The sequence below is a fragment of the Gymnoscopelus braueri genome, assembly GCF_963280865.1.
Source record: "Gymnoscopelus braueri genome assembly, chromosome: 21".
NCBI lineage: Eukaryota > Metazoa > Chordata > Actinopteri > Myctophiformes > Myctophidae > Gymnoscopelus > Gymnoscopelus braueri.
Window position 1 is genome coordinate 41948650 of NC_137623.1, and position 13235 is coordinate 41961884.

Genomic DNA, 13235 nt, shown 5'->3' on the forward strand with positions numbered 1-13235 from the left:
ATTCTCCCTAGAGGCAAAGGAAAAACCTTTGCCATGCATTCTTCACATCTGCCTTTTAGAGTGCCACCAGGAGGCAGACTTTTGTAAAACTAATTTTTAACTATAAACTCCTTTACTTACCTAAACTAATTACTCCTTTACATTCTGTCCAAAAACCACGCAAATCGGTACACAGTATCTCTATAGTCATGTGATCAAGATGGAAGTGCCCGATATTTCATATTCCATCCTAATTGGCTAACATTGGCTTCCAAAGTTTGCTGGATAGGTCTGTTTGAACAAAATGCCTCAAATCATGAACGCAACGTGCGATGTGAAATTTTGCACACACATTCCCACTAGGCCGAGGAAGAAATGCCACCCTTTTCACATTGGCCTGTTATAGCGCCACCAGCAGGTCTAATTTAGCGAAACCCATTTTTGGGACAAAATGCCTCAAATCATGAATGCAGTGTCCGATTGCCATGCAAGGCCTAAGAAGAAATGGCACCCTTTTCACATTGGCTTATTATAGCGCCACCAGGAGGCCACAATAACCTACCTGACTTGGCGGAGACCTGTGCTCCGAGGAGCACTTTTTCTAGTTTTTATTTTATTTTATTAATCTCTTTAGGTAGGGTATAAATATTCTACCATAGAAGTGTAAACATAATTTCATCGAACAGGATGCTGTGTGACTAGGGATAAAATAAATACATTAATAAAAATGCACAAATAAAAAACACTAAACTCGGTTTTGACTGAATGAACAAAACTTCAAACACTCCCAGATGCCATCTTCCAATCTAAACTTTGCTGGCAAACTTCTGTCGCCTCTCTGCCACCCTGCAATGATCCTCATCACCATCCCCATCATCAAAACTTGACTCCAGTCTCTTGATTGGACGGTGCCGATTGCCTTTCCAGCGAGGCGTGTCATAGTTCCGCCTGAGAGCAGTCATCGAGGGCAGAGGCAGGGAAATGGCCTCATATATATGTAAACACTATGTAAATGGCTTTTTGTAAACAATAAACAACAGTGATTGCAAATGGAGAGGCTGTGGTCAGGGATGAAAGAGGGACAGAGGTGCATTTGGTGCGTGCGTGCGTGCGTGCGTGCGTGCGTGCGTGCGTGCGTGCGTGCGTGCGTGCGTGCTCACAGACTCACAGTGTATATCGCATTCAGAGGTGTGGATTAGTTTGGCTTCGTGAGACTAGGGGTTAAAGGGATAGTTCACCCAAAAAAATATTTTTTTTCCTATCGACTAGTCACCCCATGGAGACTTGAATTCCTGAATATTTTTAGTAAGTTTTTGTTGCATTCCTAAGCCAATAATTTGATGACCAGCAGACCGGTAGGCAGCGGTTCCGGTAGGAGACACGAAGGAGACTCTTTGTGTCTCCTATACCGGAACCGCTGCCAGTCATCAAATTATTGGCTTAGGATTGCGACAACAACAAAAAATATCCATGAATTCTATAGTCTCCATGGGGTGACTAATCGATAGAAAAAGTCATTTTGAGGGTACACTATGCCTTTAAGTGTCTTGCTCAGAGACACCTTGACACATTGCTGAGGTAGGGAATCAAAACTGGGACCTTTTGCCTCCCAGGCGGGCTCTCTGCCCATTCAGCTATGACTGTATGAGGCCTGGGTTCAGCCAGAGGCACTCCTCAGGCAGCGGGGAATTGATGGTGTGATAGCGACTGAAAGAGGGAGAATCGTGCAGTGAATGATATTTTGACTGTACTGTTGAACTAAAGTTAGGAGGAAAATCCAGAATGTTTTGGGACTTGTTTGATTTCTTCTTTAAATACACACCCATACTTCTATTTTGTATTAATGCAAATTGATTGTAAGCAACTGAATGCAATTAAATAAATGCTATAAATGTATAAATAATAAATATGACACTCTGGTTCGGTTTATAATATTTTAATTAGCTTTTTCCAAAAAAGACAATTTCACATCAAGGAATTTAAAAAAGAGAAAGAAAAAAGAGCATAGACGAAGACAAAAATTAAAGAAAAGAAAAGAAACAGGGCATCATTTCAAAACAATGATAGTCATTACAATAAGTTTACACTGCCAGATGAAGCGTATGTGGAAAGTGGAAGGCATACAACTATCAAATAGGTTCAGTGATATTTAAGCACTGGGATTTCTATATAAGATGCCTGAGGCTCTTGACCAAGCGTCCATATTTGATGAAATTGGTGTTCAGTTCTGACTCAGAAAGCAGGCCTATCACAACTAGAGAAGTCTGGCTGGTTCATGATCATATTAATAAGGACACCCACCGTAGTCAAGTCTACAGACGGTGAATCCCACATGGAAAGAAAATATATGAACCTATATTGCCACATATATGTTCAACATATATGCCACATATATGAAATTGGACCCCTACATATATGTCTCTCAACATATATGCACATATATATGTATATATGCACATATTTGCGCATATATATGAATGCTGCATATATGCCCATATATGTAGGGGTCCAATTTCATATATGCATTATATATATATGCTAAATATAGGTCATATATGTTTATTTACACATATATGTTAAATATAGGTCATATATGTTTATTTACACATATACAGTATGTTAAGGATATGTATACCTACATAAATACAAATATGCATACCTATATGAATTAAATAAAACACAACATCTGGAAGTTATTAAACATTTATTCAAAATCTCAATTAAACATAATCGCAACAGAAAATAATTGGTTGATCTTAGACAGGAATAATAATTTCTATTATCTGCCTTTCGGCGATGCCTGAGCTCTGTCAACTTGCTGTTGATGGCTTGACCCAGCTGGCCTTTAGTTGCGTGCGGCCACTTCTTCATTGCTGCCTCTGCAAAGAGACCAAAGGGATATGAGACGACAGTGGAAAAATGCCTCGAGTCTATCTTCTAAAGACTCCAAGCATATAAGTTTTGCTACACCACCTGATTTAGTGTACATGAGTTTCCTTGTGAGTTTATCGGCCGATAGCCCAAAGCCTTTATTCAAACAGTATCTATTTTATTAGTTTATTCTTTTTTTTTCATAAACATGCAATTATTTTGAATTGTCTGAAAAGTGAGTGCATTTATGAGTCCAAGACACCTTCTATATTTACAATTATTGGTAAGAATTATGTAATAATAATAATAATAATAATAATAATAATAATAGAATTATGTAAGTTTGTCTTGTCGAATGATCTCATGGTATGTTTGACATCACATGAACTTCACTTGTACGAACAACAGATTATCAGCACAGGTTGTTTACCAGAAAGAGCAATAAGATATGCTTCGCAATCAAGCAAATAAATTAAAGGCATGAATGAAAATGAATCTTTTGCACATAACTTACACTCAAAGCCAATCTAAGTCCATCAATCGCTTCAGGAGGGAGGAGACAGGAGGATAGACCCACTTTTCTGGCTGAGCAGCTTTGTCGTGTTGGTGCCACCGCCAATGGGTTGATCCCAACGAAACATCTGAAATCACAAATCACATATGGAAAAGGTGCACTCATAGCTGCTCTACAAGAGAGCACATTTTTCGAGTTACATATGATGGTTCTACTTCAAGCAGAAAGTTACCTTTGAATGAATTCCAGTGTGTAACAGGCGTGCTCCTGTGCACCAGAGTGAAGTTGTAATAACTGGAAAAGCTGCCAGTCCAGCCAGGAAGTTGATCTGTGGAGCCACAACGACCGGACCCTCAATGCTCAGCATCCATTTTGTAGCTGTGAGAACTTCACCTAAACATAATTAGACATACAGTATATGGTTTGCATGTTAACAGTGTTCGTCTGTTGCTTTCCACATAACAAAAGATTGTTAAACTAAAACATGACCTCCATATAGTCTCCGTATTTGCAATGCTTTAAAACAGATTAGAAAAAAACAGTTTACACTACCTAAGACAATTAGACGAGTCGGGAAGCTTCATTATCCTTTCAACAACTGCTGCTGTCGCCAACACCTAAAAGACAGAAAAACAAATAAAAAATGCGTAGTCATTGACTCCAGCTCAACAGTTGAGGGTAACAGCTTGGTGTAAAAGAGTGGCATAATTTTTTGTACAAGCTATTAATTGTATTTGCATACATAGTATTAAGAATTATAAAGGAGGAAAATGTCAAACAACAAAAAAGAAAAGTATCAAACGAAAGTAAAAGGTATCCAAACATGTAATACAAAAATAAAGACATCCTCAGACTCTATTGCAAGTAGACATCACGTAGCAGCAGATGTTTTTTTCACCTGAAAATCGTCTTCGCACTTCTTAGTGTCCAGTCTTTGCACTGGTGATCAGTGCTCACTGCAAGCCAGGTGTTTCTTTCAGCATCTGTGATAGTAGAAATAGACATAGATATTATTTGTGCGTCAGTAATTTAAAATGTAATGTTAACTCATCAGATTGCTCATAAGTTGCGCCACCGTGCCCCCTTCTCATCATTCAGTTCTTCTGATGAATTTAGCAAAGTGTTTCACAATGCAGAACTGATTAATGATTAATGTTGTACAAATCAGTGGTTCTCAAACATGTTCACGTCAAGGACCCAAGATTTGAGTTACAAAAGTGTTTCAGAAATATTCCACACACTTTGTTTACAAATCAGTGGTTCTCAAACATGTTCAAGTCAAGGACCCCCTAATTAGTAGCCTATATGTACTTGGCTAAGGACTCAAGATTTGAGTTACAAAAGTGTTTCAGAAATATTCCACACAGTTTGTTTACAGTGTGTTACACGCCCCAAAAACCTTATCTACAAGCTCACAATGTGTCGCTGTGAGCTCGTAGATCAGTGATTTTTGGGCGTGCAACAGTGTCTTACGACGAAACATAATTATTGCTTTAGACCCGAGCGAATCACGACATTCATGACAGTCATGAGGAAACTTCAACCTGTTTTTTGCACTTTCTCCATTACACCTACACCATTCTCCCTACACCTACATAAACGTTCATATTTCAAATATAAAGTGCTTATCTCATGGCCACGGATGTTAAAATTCACTTCGGGTGGGTGTAAGTATCCGTGTATTCCGGATTGTTCATAAAAAAGCATTTTAATCCGATCGGTGGCCATTGTGTCATAGACTTATAATGTATCAGAGTGCAGTACACCTCCCAACCGATAGGGTCACGTAGTTGAACGCATAAGGAAATACGGAGAAAATGGCCACCGATCTAATTAAAATGCTTTTTATTGAACAATACAGACAATACGGGTATTTCTGAGTGCCCGAGTAGACTTGTAACATCCATGGCCATGGAGTAAGCACTTTATATTTAAAATCTGAACGTTTATGTAGATGTACAGGTTCTAAATGGAGAACGTGCAAAAACCAGGTCTAAGTTCAGCCATGACGCTCGTGACGGACGAGCGTCGTGTGATCCATGGATAACACTAATATAACTGCACATTTACGATACTAACAAGTTGGATAACATTTTAATTCCATAAACTAATTAAACGTACCTGTTATCTAGTAGAGTAGAAGCATGGAAGCAACCTGTTTGTAAATAAATGTTCGCTCAGCAGACAGACGTTACTTCCTCTATTTCAAAATGAATAGGCTCCGCCTTCAGATGCATAACCTAATGTGTCATTGTAGTGGTTCTCAACCTGTGGGGTAGGGACCCCGAGGGGGGTCCCCAACATGATTTTGGGGGGGTCCCCAGATGACAGTGAAGTAACAATTTATGTAACCTTTTTAATTCCTAAAAAAAAAAGTAAAAATAAAAGAAAGCAAAGAAAAAGACCATTACTGCATCAAAAGTAATCAACAAAGTATACTAAAACAAATGGTCAAACATTGGCCAAATTGTCCAATAATAATATAAGAAAGAGGCAAAAATAACCCACCGAGTCGTTGTTGTGAGCTTGTAGATCGGCTATTTTCACAATATTGATCTGTGGAACGGAGTCAAACTAAATGCATCAACTCCTACGTGCACATTGGTTGGGGCGGGGGTCCCCAGTTCAAATTATTTTGGGGGATCTCGGCCTGAAAAGGTTGAGAACCACTGCTGTAAGTAACGGGCATTGCATGGGATATCTGCACACCTCAATGTAAAATTGGCTATTTTGTCCGAAATGTTAAAAAAAAATGTAATATTTGGAAAATGTTTTAAAGTAAAATAAAGTATTATATATATAAATTATTATAAGAAGTATGATTAGAAAATTCTTAAACATTTGACAATCAAGGTCTAATATTTCTATAATTTCTACAAATTGCTACAAAACCTGTATAGCAGTCATTTTGGGGCATAAACAAGAAGTTGAAGGATAAAATTAATAATGCTAATAATAACTGATAATGATGATTATGTTCACATCAAGTAAAACATTTTAAATTGTTGTGCCTTTTGTTTATAAACCCTGTAGCACTTTGTGATTTCCAAAAATGTAAAGTGCGTTAAAAATAAAATGTATTATTATTATCATTAGTGTGGTTGCCCTAACAGGGCAACCAGACTATAGTAATCCTCACACTTTATTAGTGTGGTTGCCCTAACAGGGCAACCAGACTATAGTACTTGATGAACTTTATTCTTTCTAGATAAACAATACTTTGAACCGCATCTCCTCCCACAGTTTATTTTTCCCAATTTAGTGCCATATGTCAAAATGACCGGCTTCACCGGGAATCGTGTGCTTGTATTTTGCTAAGAGATTGGTTGCATAGTTTTTGATTTATTAGTGCATTAAATTTCCCCATCCACTTTAATGGAAAAGTGAAAAAACTCAAATTCAAGTATTTTTTTCTCAGAAACCGTAAGAGCTAGAGTTACCAGATTTGGAGGGGAGGTTTATAATTTAGTCAGAAATTATTTAAAAAAAATTTACACCAATCGGCCTCATGGTGGCGCTATAACAGCCCACTTTACGTTTTGGCCTATAACTCTTGAACCGTAGTTCGTAAAATCAAAATGTCTTCATCCCTGGATTCCTTGGGTCACTACGCATCTCCCCATATAGGCCACGCCCATTTGCGTCAGGATAGATTTTCCGCCATTTTGAATTTTCTTCAAAACACAATTTTTGCTCCTTTTCCTTCAAATTTTTACCAAATCTCACACAAATCGATACACATGATCTATGGACCCATGCAATAAATATATCAAAACGGCATTTTGATAGTCCTTACCGTTCGTCCGTAATTGGCTTCCAAAGCCACAAATGCACAAAACGTAACCGTTTGATGCAAAAACATGATTTTTGGGGGGTTCAATCCTCTCTAAATGAAACGCAAGTGATCTCAGGAGTGACGTGACAATGTAATTGGCGCTTCCTCCGACGGTATTCCTCCCAGCGTATTCCTAGAGCCCGGCGGCCGCGACCCGCGACTCGCGTCGGCGCAACCACACTTTGCAATTGCCCTGAATTGCGACGCGTCTAGTTAGTGTGGTTGCCCGAATGGGCAACCAGACTATTGTTATAGAGAAACTTTATTCTAGATAAACAATTTTTTCAACCGCATCTCCTCCCACAGTTTATTTTTCCCAATTTAGTGCCATATGTCAAAATGACCGGCCTCACCGGGAATCGTCTGCTTGTATTTTGTTAAGAGATTGGTTGCATAGTTTTATTGATATTGATTTATTAGTGCATTAAATGTCCCCATCCACTTTAATGGAAAAGTGAAAAAACTCAAATTCAAGTATTTTTTTCTCAGAAACCGTACGAGCTAGAGTTACCAGATTTGGAGGGGAGGTTTATAATTTAGTCCGAAATTATTTAAATAAATAATCACACCATTCGGCCTCATGGTGGCGCTATAACAGCCCACTTGACGTTTTTGGCCTATAACTTTTGAACCGTAGGTCCTAGAATAAAAATCCGTTTTCCCCTAGATTCCTTGGGTCATGACGCAACTCCCCATATAGGCCACGCCCATTTGCGTCAGGATAGATTTTCCGCCATTTTGAATTTTCTTCAAAACACACTTTTAGCTCCTCCTCCCACATATTTTCTCCAAATTTCACACAAATCGGTACACATTATCTCTGGACCCATGCGATAATCTGGAGCGAAACAGAATTTTGATAGTCCATACCGTTCGTCCGTAAATGGCTTCCAAAGTTAGCGGAAGGGGCCCGTTTTACAAAAAAGGCCACAAATCACTAACGAAACGTCCAGTCAATCCCAAATTTGAGTCACATGTCGAGGGTGGTTTACTCAACGAATCCCCAAAAGTATTTCCACTTTGACCCATAGGGGGCGCCACAAATGCACAAAACGTAACCGTTTGATGCAAAAAATATGATTTTTGGGGGGATCAATCCTCTCAAAATGAAATAAATGATATCAGGAGTGACGTGACAATATGATTGGCCCGTTACATTTGTGGGAGGGGCCTATTTCCTAAAATCAAAACGGCATGTATCACGAAGGCAGGATCCGATCGACACCCGATTCGAATGGCACGTCACGCGGCCTCCGACGGTATTCCTCCCAGCGTATTCCCCGAGTCCCGGCGAAAACGCAAGTGATCTCAGGAGTTATGTGACAATGTAATTGGCACAGCCTTCGACGGTATTCCTCCCAGCGTATTCCTCGAGTCCCGGCGGCAGCGACCCGCGACTAGCGTCGGTGCAACCACACTCTGCAATTGCCCTGAATTGCGACGCGTCTAGTTAGTGTGGTTGCCCTAACAGGGCAACCAGACTATAGTAATCCTCACACTTTATTAGTGTGGTTGCCCTAACAGGGCAACCAGACTATAGTAATCCTCCGACTTTATTATTAGTGTGGTTGCCCTAACAGGGCAACCAGACTATAGTACTCTATACTCTTTATTATTCTTTCTAGATAAACAATACTTTGGCACGCTTCTCCTCCCACAGTTTTTATCCCCCAATGTCGTGCCATATGTCAAAATGACCGTCTTGACCTGGAATCGTGCGCTTGTATTTTGCTAAGAGATTGGTTAAATAGTTTAATTGATATTGATTTATTAGTGCATTACATTTCCCCATCCGCTTTAATGTAAAAGTGAAAAAACTCAAATTCAAGTATTTTTTTCTCAGAAACCGTAAGAGCTAGAGTTACCACATTTGGAGGGGAGGTTCATAATTTAGTCCGAAATTATTGAAAAAATAATTACACTAATCGGCCACATGGTGGCGCTATAACAGCGTCCTTTACGTTTTGGCTTATAACTCTTGAACCGTAGGTCGTAAAATCAAAATGTCTTTTTCCCTGGATTCCTTGGGTCACTACGCATCTCCCCATATAGGCCACGCCCATTTGCGTCTGGATAGATCGCCATTTTGAATTTTCTTCAAAACACACTTTTTGCTCCTTTTCCTACAAATTTTGTCCAAATCTCACACAAATCGGTACAGGTCATCTATGGACCCATGCGATAAATCTATCGAAACGGCATTTTGATAGTCCTTACCGTTCGTCCGTAATTGGCTTCCAAAGTTAGCGGGAGGAGCCCGTTTTACCAAAAATGCCAAAAATCACGAACGAAACGTCCAATTGATCCCAAATTTGAATCACATGTCGAGGGTGGTTTACTCAAAGAATCCCCAAAAGCATTTCCACTTTGACCCATAGGGGGCGCCACAAATGCACAAAACGTAACCGTTCGATGCAAAAACATTATAATTTTTTGACCAATCCACTCCATTAAGTTACACATGATCTCTGATGACATGTGACAATGTAATTGGCTTGCACAATTAGTGGGAGGGCCCTACAAAAAATGTAAAAGCCTGTGACTTTATTTGGACAAATAAATAATTTGTATTTTATAATTCAATAAGTTTTATTATTTAATTGATAGTTATTGTTAATTAAATGTTTTTTTGTTTTGTTTAGGAAACATTTGACATTTCCTGGGAGGAATCTACCTGCCTTTTGTGGTTTATTATAATAATAAGTATTTTAAATTATCATTATTAATATTATTATTATTATTATTATTATTACAATTATTATTATTATTATTATTATTATTATTATTATTGCTGTTGTTTCGTTATTTTACTTTTTAGTTATAAAAAACAAAATAACTACATAGAAATATTTCAGTAAAAAAAAAATTAAGACTAATGTAAGGATCATTTTCAGAGGTTAGAAAATATTTTTCATCTCATTAACTCCCTGGGAGGAATCTACCTGCCTTTTGTGGTTTATTATAATAATAATAATTTTAAATTATTATTATTATTATTATTATTATTATTATTATTATTATTATTATTATTATTATTATTGCTGTTGTTGTTTTGTTATTTTACTTTTTGGTTATAAAAAACTAAATAACTACATAGAAATATTTCAGTAAAATTCCTTTTTTAAGATTAATGTAAGGATCATTTTCAGAGGTTAGAACATATTTTTCTTCTCATTAACTCCTTTTAGTCTTTATTTTTATTTTCATTAGCCTAACTTCTTTTTTTTTAAACTTTTACTTTACTTTTAGTTTTATGCCGCTGTTCTATCATGATGTAGCCTCGGTCCCAGCCTCACTTATCTGCAGTGGTGGAAAAAGTACTCAAATGTTTTATTTAAGTAAAAGTATCAATACTGCAATGTAAAAAGTACTTTGTTACAAGTAAAAGTCCGGAATTCAAAATATACTTGAGTAAAAGTACAAAAGTATTGGTATCAAAATGTACTTAAAGTACCAAAAGTAAAAGTACCAAAATGTTTGAAAATAGCAGATCTACAAGCTCACAACGCGTCGCGATGTACAAGCTGCGACGCGTTGTGAGCTTGTAGATCGGCTATTTTCAAATAGCCTAGTTATATAATAGGTCTAAAGTGGTTAATGTATGTTTTATAATGTAATAATTGATATCTGCAAAGTAACTAGTAACTAAAGTTTTCAAATAATTGTAGTGGAGTAAAAGTACAATATTTGCCTCTGAGATGTAGTGGAGTAAAAGTAAAAGTATAGACAATTGGAAATACTCCAGTAAAGTAAAAGTACCTCAAAATTGTACTTAAGTACAGTACTTGAGTAAATGTACTTAGTTACTTTACACCACTGCTTATCTGCGAAAAGAAGATCATGATCATGATGTCAGATGATGTAACGATACACGTTAGCGTTGCCATGTCCGCTTATTATAAGCGAATTGTGGCTACTTTTTCTCTCAAGTTGCTCGTAAATATTTGTGGTTGTGACTTTTTGGCATTTTTCTTAAAGTGCAGTTTCTTATCGCAAGGAGTTGTGAGCTTGTTGATCGGCTTTTTTCAAATAGCCTAGTTTTTAAATGGCGAAGGGCTCGCTTCTTTTGGGCTTGTTTTCATAGACCTGGTTGCTTGTTTCTGTCGCAAAACCTGGCAACCCTTAAAGCACATGCTGAGACAAGCCACCCCCCTGCTGCCTTACTTCTCAGAACTTGGTTTGCCGGTCGGAGATATAGTGGCGAGAGAAAGTGCTAACCATTAAACTTCATTTGCCTTTATATCATATCTGATCTACATCTTTTCTTCGGAGGAGTTTCATTTCGTCGTCTTTTGTGTGAGGTGAGTAATAATATAATTGTTGTATTATAGTATATCCGTCTATTAGCCCCTAACTTTCCAAGCTAACGTCGCATCGTCGTGGATGAACGCCAACCTGGTGTTTGCACTTTTCCCCGTTTTGTTCCGTACATCTACTTAAACGTTCACATTTCAAACAAAGTGTTTACCCGATGGCCATGGATGTTATAATTATGTACGGGCCCTCAGAAGTAGCCGTATCTTCCGTATTGTTCAATTAAAATACTTTTAATCTGATCGGTGGCCATTTTCTCATAGAGTTATATTGTATCAGAGTGCAATACACTTCCCAACCGATAGGGTCACACAGTTGAAAGCATGGCGGAAATGGTGAGAGACTGGCCACCGATCGGATTAAAATGTTTTTTATTGAACAATACGGAACATACTGGTACTTCTGTGGGCCCCTACATAATTGTAACATCCGTGGCCATGAGATAACCACTTTATATTTGAAATGTGAACGTTTATGTAGATGTATGGTTCGTATATGGACAAAGTGCAAACACCAGGTTGAAGTTAAGCCATGTTCCATGCTAGTTCTGTAGGCTAAGCTAAGTTTGTTTTTGGTGTCGGTGAGACATCGTCTCACAATCGACCATATATCTGTATCAATTCATTATATATAACACAAAATGCAGCTTTTAATCGACTATGCATTTGTTTGTTATATATTCTGTTAAAATAAAACTTGTGATTAAGACCGACAACTAGCCACTAACAGGGGGCGCGTTCGAAAATTACGCACCGGAGCACACTCGCCTATTAGTTTGTATTGGCCAGTGCGCTCAGTGCTGTATTTTCGAACGCACCCAGGAATTCTCCTGTAGGACTTAAGAGTGTGTGTGTGTGTGTGTGTGTGTGTGTGTGTGTGTGTGTGTGTGTGTGTGTGTGTGTGTGTGTGTGTGTGTGTGTGTGTGTGTGTGTGTGTGTGTGTGTGTGTGTGTGTGTGTGTGTGTGTGTGTGTGTGTGTGTGTGTGTCAATACTGTTTTTGCAATATTTTTACAGATTGAAAAGTAGCAGATCTACAAGCTCACTTGTGTGCTTAGAATAAATTACCTCAATGGAAAAAGCACACTTACACTATTGAATATAGCAGATGTAGAAGCTCATTTGTAGATCTACATAAGATGTGGTGTGAGCAACTGTCTATGTAAATCAATAACAAATGTATCTTAAGTTTAACTTTGTGTCTAAAATAAATATATTTTTTAATTCATGATAAATATATGTTTTAATTCATTTGCAGGTGTGGTGGAGATCTTGTTTGTTGGTGACAAGAGCAGACAGACCTCTTCCAGTGTAACACTACTGCAAGCCAGGTTTGTTAAACCTGACACATTTGTAATCATCTAATGTTTCCATTATGAAAATGGTCACTCGGTACTGCGCTATGAGCTTGTAGATTTGGTATTTTTGAAAAATTGTGCAAATCTTTGAATATATATATTCTATAAATAGTTTGTAAAACACATATGTTGCTATATCAGTGGTGCTCCAACTTTTCCATGTCAAGGACCCTCAAAATGATATGTATTTGGCCGCGGACTCCCATCTTAAAATGATTTTGAAAAAATGGCACATACAAGCTCATTGCGGGTCATATTATATTTTACAAGTGACCTTGTAGATCTGCTTTTTCAGCTTTTCTCACTATTTGATATGTTTGGCAAATATTTGTAGATGCCTTTGAATACTTGCTTGTAGATCTTCTAT

General features: G+C 37.8%; 1 protein-coding gene and 1 long non-coding RNA gene across 2 annotated transcripts in view; one reads left to right on the top strand and one right to left on the bottom strand.

The window, feature by feature from the left end:
* Positions 1 to 2668: 2668 nt before the first annotated feature.
* On the bottom strand, positions 2669 to 5558 carry LOC308077262. Its single transcript, XR_013932380.1, has 6 exons — positions 5486 to 5558; positions 4263 to 4347; positions 3917 to 3981; positions 3597 to 3757; positions 3365 to 3491; positions 2669 to 2858 (listed from the first exon to the last, which is right to left on the bottom strand). It is a non-coding gene; the product is annotated as an uncharacterized lncRNA (long non-coding RNA).
* Positions 5559 to 11376: 5818 nt separating this feature from the next.
* The window catches only part of LOC308077378 (uncharacterized protein), an 833561-nt gene continuing 831702 nt past the window's right edge, over positions 11377 to 13235 (top strand). Inside the window, exons 1-2 of the mRNA XM_080418049.1 lie at positions 11377 to 11500; positions 12769 to 12841. The gene's annotated coding sequence lies outside the window, so the exon portion shown is untranslated. The remainder of the gene's footprint in view (positions 11501 to 12768; positions 12842 to 13235) is intronic.